Below are 6,000 nucleotides of genomic sequence, written 5' to 3' on the forward strand. Positions count from 1 at the left end.
CTTACAAGAAGTCACAGTCATGAATTTCACCGTTGAGTTCACACTCTGCTAATAAACACCTCCCGGAGCTTGGACTGGGAGGTGTTGAAATTAAAGAGCGGCTTGTTGCTTCACGGCAGTAAATGGAGTCCAGTGTGCTTTGTCCCGCTCTGGGCACGGTGTTCTCGGGCAGCGGCGTGTGGGCCGCCCCGGGGTGTTACACAGGTACAGCCGTGTGGGCGTGAAAACCAACGCGGCTTTCTCCAGAGGCTCCTGCTCTGTGCCATCACCGAGAGAGAGTCAGTGGCAGCTTTACTCTGTGGGTTCACTATTTAGGGTCACGATGCTGCTGGTTTGTAAGTAATCCCCTATCTTCAGTGGTTTGTTTCATGTGTTCCAGGAATTCCATGCGTCTTTTAGGGTCTGAAGACTTCAATTCAAATCAGATGGCATGTTTAGCTTAGAGCAGGGTCCTATGTACCTCACAAGAGCTCTGTTATTGACGTGTAGTGCTAACTGGCTGGCAATGTTCAATCCTTTTTATGGACTCGATTTCTTTCCCTTCTGTGCTTACCTTCCATCTACTTCAAAGTCCATAGTATACCTTTCTAATCTCCATAGAATTATAGAATGGATTGTATTGGGAGAGACCTTAAAGATTATCTAGGTCCATCCAAGGCCCCTTGCCATGGGCAGGGATCCCTTTCACTAGACCAGGTTGCTCAAAGTCCCATCCAAGCTGGCCTTGAACTCTGCCAGGGCTGGGGTATCAATAAATTCTCTGGGAAACCTGTGGAGTTTTGTTCTCCATTAAGGCTCTTACACTGGATGTAGTGGGATAGTTCCCCACTAGAACTTTAGTAACTGTGGAAAAATCTTGCAAGTTGTTCTGTCTGCAGAGTGACATTTAACAAGTTTCCATATGCCTTCATGTTTTCTTAACAGTGCTTCAACACATTACAGTATTTTTACACATTTGGGTACCTGCACAGTAGCCCTCAGTGATTTTTCTCTCTTTCTCAAGGATTTCAAAGAGGGTCTGGTGGCAATTGAGGCAGATTGCAATAAAGAAGCTCAGGAGCAGTTTGCAAGGTCTTGACACCCGGGCTGTTCTGTGATTTTACTCATTGAGTGGTGAGAATTTATTATGTAAATGTATGCTTCAATCCTCCCTTTTACAAAGAAGTGGAATGAAGTGGATTTTTTATTGAAAAACAAATTTAACACAATAACTTTCAAACAGAAATTAGAGCATGCACATCCTCATGCACATAGACACATCTATGGCAGAATTTTCTGTAGAGATCCCAACGAGCTAGAAACATTAAAGGCACCATTGTTTGCATCTAATAGATTAGTGCTGCTTAGGGATATGAATTTTTGCATTTCTGTGCTGCAAAAAAAAAAAAAAAAAAACTGGCAGAGACATTTTCAGATAAGTCCTTTTGTCAGGAGAGCTTAGTCTGCTGAAGAAAAGACTGTTACAAGATGAGTATAATGACAGTTATTTCACAAGGACTGTCTGAGCCTTCCTAATTTTTGTCCTTTCACTGATTGAACGTTTACATTAGGAAGGTTTACTGACTGGAGCTTGGCAGTATCCAATTAACTATTAACTTCCCCAAACAATAGAGTGAATGTAATGTAGCTGCTCCTCTGGCAATCATCCTCTTGAGTTAGCTGTGCTTCTTTCCTGAGAAAGAAGGCAAAGTTCAAAACTGGGAGGAAAAAAATCCACATTGCCCTCATCTGACCTACTACAGCAATATCAAATGCCTCTTGGCTTATTCCAGAGCTTGATGCATGAACAAAGTGCACAGTGAAGGAAATGCTGGAGCTGCCAGTGGAAAGGAGCTGGGGCAGGCACACTGAAACATCCCTTACTTCTGGTGAAGATGGCAGCCCCCTTTTAGGCCTGAACAATATTTAATGCCAGCAAGTTTCTGAATTCATCTGTTCTTTCATCCTGCAGCCACTGCTGTTGAACTGGAGTTATCTGTCTGAAATGGGAGAGATGATTAAGCAATCTGAAACTCCCAAAATTGTATTTAAACGCAAGTGTAAGGTACATACACTGTAACAGCCTTAACAGGGGAGACCTGCAGGGAGAAAATAAAATTTTTAAAATACAGGAAGTTTAAATCCCTAGCATTCCAGCTTTGGTTGCTGAAAAAATAAATACCAAGAAACTTGCAGCAGGAAACAACACAAGCAAGAAATGAATAATCATATTTCAACAGAAGGAAGATTTCATGCTGGGAGATTTTTGTTAAGGTATTACCTAACTATCAGAGTAAAGATAAATTGGTAAAAGATGCTCCAGGCTTGCCATAATTTCATATATGCTGCAGTGGCTGCACACCTGGGTAGCCAGCTTCTACAGAGCTGTGTGTTTGTTGCTATTCATTGCATCTGGATCTTGTTTTATCCAAGCATTTTCCTGACTCCTTCAGAAGCACAGCAGCTGTAGTTCTTGAATTTCACTGTGTTCTGGCTTTCTCAGGCACTGAAAAAGATGCAAAAAAAGGTAGAGGGGCTTGGCAGTGGCAGCAAAAATCTGAATGGTTTTTTGGCTGAAAAATGGCCATCTGAAAATTGTCAGCATTTCCCAACCAAAAATTGAGTTCTCTCTTAGAGACAGGATTTATTCCCAGCCTGCCACTTACCCTGTTTTTTAACAGAGCAAATTCCTCTCAGTGCTTCTACCTCCATTTAACCTCAGTTTTTATTTTTTCAGCTGTAAACCTTTCATGACCATCTCTTTTTTGCTTTATGTTAGCTGAGCACCTTGCTCAGAGAAGCTGTATTTTTGCTGAGCCTTTTCTATACTCCCACATCAACAATGAAAGAAAGAGGGGCACAAATACACCAGTGTGTACCACAGAAGGACTGGCCATGGTTGCCCACTGCCCTGCAACTGTTCTGTGCCCCAGGCTGGCTCCTGCTTAAGGCCACGTGCCCTCCCTACAGTGCATGGATGGGGGAAGGAAAAGCCAGCTGCCCTTCAACCATGTCCTTAAAGCCAGTGTGCTGAGGAGCTGGGCTTCAACTCAGGGCACAGCACAGGGAGGATCTGAGGCCCTCACCTGGCACCATGGCAGGGCAGCAGGAGGCCAGGCTCATGTGGAGGGCAGGGAGGAAGAAGGGGATCTTTCCCATCCCCTTCCCATGAGTAGGTTAAACAGCATGAGAATAGAGAAGGTTCTCCCATCTCACAGACAGATTTCATGCTCATGCAAACTCAAATCTCATTCTGGTTTTGTGGATGTAAACTGAAACAAATGAATGCCTCAGTTGCTGTGCTAGTTTGCAAAATACAGGTTTTGGTTTGTAGTATTGTAAACCTATTTTGTACACAAAACTGCTAGATGTAGAGTTCATGGCTCGTGTAGCACCTGCTGTAGCACTAATACTCAACAAGAAAAGGGACATGGAGATCATATTGAAATATGATTATATATACAAATGCTTAGTAGCCATAAAATGCCACATTTAGGTAATCTTTACTCTGTCTTTTCCATGATAACATTATGAAATAATCTATGTTGTGATGCTGCATCTCTACACAGCTGTTTTGCTCAGAAATCAGGCATGATCCTTTCCAGTAGGTAGATTGTTGTTCCACTTTGACAAGATAAATGCCGAGGAGTGAGAGAGAGCAAATAATCTCTCTGAGAAGTCTTTTGGGAAGGTAGGAACAGAGGTTGGTCTCCAAACTTACAGAATCATGGACTCATTTATGTTGAGAAAGACCATTAAGATCATTGAGTCTGTGTTTCTTTATTCTCACCTCCACATCACTTTAATTCCCCTTTCGGTGGAGATTCTGTCTGAGCCACAAAAGCCTCTGTCATATTCTTAAAGGTAATGAATATTTACATTTATTCATCTCTTCCTGAAGGCAGAGGCTTTTAAATGCATTTGTACTGTTACATAAACATAAACCTGGAAACTGTGAAGTTCAGGGTGTGCCAATGTTGTTGATGGTAGCTGAGGTCCAGTGTCTGCGTAAAGAGCAGTCAAATACACTTTTATTGAAGAGATAGTCCAAGTGAAAGGAAATCACATGAAGAATTAAGGATTTTCATTGCCAGCTCATTTTCCAGTTGCCTGCTTTGTGGTACTGCTCTTGTACAATTAGAAGAAAAATGTTCCGGGAAATTTTGATAAATAGACTTCACACACTGGACATCTTCATTGTAAGCAAAACACACTGTGAAGGTGGCTCCTGTGACTTACCTCAGGGTAACTTGGTGGATGATCCACTGATGGCCAGGAAGCTGCAGTTAAAGGGAAGTCAGAATTAGGTCCTCAGCAAGTGTGGTTTTCTGAAGGTCTTCTTCTTCTAAAGGTCTGTTTCACTCTTTCCTGGAAAAACTGAATATAGGTCCAGACAGCATGGCAAGAGAATCCAAGGCAACATGCACAGGCAAAAAATGAGATATTTTAGAAGGGTCTGTCAAAATCCAGCATACTGTCTCACTGATGGCTTTGAAAGACAGAGTCTATGTCCCCTCTATAACTCTTAATTATTCTGTGCAGAATTGTTATGAACTCTGATTTTCAAGCTCCACTCACTGCAAATGCCCAAATACCTACTTGAATAATGAACAGTTAAGGCTCTAGAGTATTTTCCAAAGATGTGAAGATTTGTAAAGACTGATCTAAAATTTGCAAAAAAAATGCCAATCTAAATATCTGACTGCCAAGGGGCTCAAACTATAAAACTTTGTGCTCCAGATTTCTGGCACATGCTCCCCTGCCAAAGAATGGGCTGGTTGCACATTAGTCTTTGCATCATTTTCTTTGTCTCATCTCTCTTCTTGTCTAACCCAGCCTGCCTCCTCTTCACCAATCCTTCTTCCCAGAGGAAGGTGGGGTTATTCAGGGCATGGTTCAATCTACTTTGTTAGAACCAGATATTAAAGAGTCAAAACCAGGCACCAGGTTATTGGCTAAAATCTAACTCTGGGGCAAGTAGCTCCCTCCTACTCTTGCCCTGTCACTCAGGAGACATCTGGAGAGTGAATGTCTTTTCCTTCCACTGCTGGCTGAATGGCAGGTCTAGATATCTCTTGCAGACCAAAATGGAATAAAACATTTGTAGCCACATTTCTTCAATTTATATTCTGTTTCTGATGGGGGTCGATTAAGACAAGATCTCTACAGATGGAGGAGCAAGGGAAAGCTTCCTGTGCTTCCTCATGCTGACCTGACCTCTTTCTTTATAGAGAGAGAGCACTAGGATGAACATTTTCTGTCACTAGAGACAGCACAGGGCAGGGAATGAAGATTCCTTCTCACAGCAAAAGATCAGCTGGGAGGTGGGTAGCAACAAGTAAATAATGGAATGTTTTCAAGGATGGAGCAGGCTGCATGTCCATGAGTGACTCTAGCAGTGTGCATTCATCCTAGTGACTTAATTCCCCATCCAAACTGTGTACATGGAATCTGGTGCTGGAGATGATGGCTGGGTGAAGATTTGCACTAACAGCAGTGGCCCAGCAGCACCTGAGTCAGCATCACCTCAAGGGGCAAAGCAGCAGAACCCTTCCTCTTGTGCCTTGCTCACCACACCTGCTGCCCTGATCCCATGCCACTCTCCTGTCTTCCCCAGCTGCTTTGCTTTCATAATGCTGTGCCAATATTGTGAAGAGCAGGCAGAAGTGGTTGATTCCATTAAAACTGGTATGAATGGAAAAAGAGACAGATTTATGAGCACCTTGACAAAGCCTGACCCTGAAGCTTGCACTCTTCTAATCATGTCCAGCACCATCCCATCAGATATGGGTAAAATGTTCAAATCCAGTTGATCCCTAATGATTGGTAAGAGGTTTTTGGTCTCCTCATTAATCTGCCTGGTCTAAATTTCACCCTGAACAGTGTATTTACTGTGCAAGTCATTCCAGACCACAGCAGGGCATTCAGACCTCATCTCTCCAAATCCAGCCTGGAGAGATGAGGTCTGTTGCTTGAACCTGAGGTTTGTGCCCAAATGATTCTGTCAGCAGGTGATTTGGG

The sequence above is a fragment of the Melospiza melodia genome, chromosome 2 (assembly GCF_035770615.1).
Source record: "Melospiza melodia melodia isolate bMelMel2 chromosome 2, bMelMel2.pri, whole genome shotgun sequence".
NCBI lineage: Eukaryota > Metazoa > Chordata > Aves > Passeriformes > Passerellidae > Melospiza > Melospiza melodia.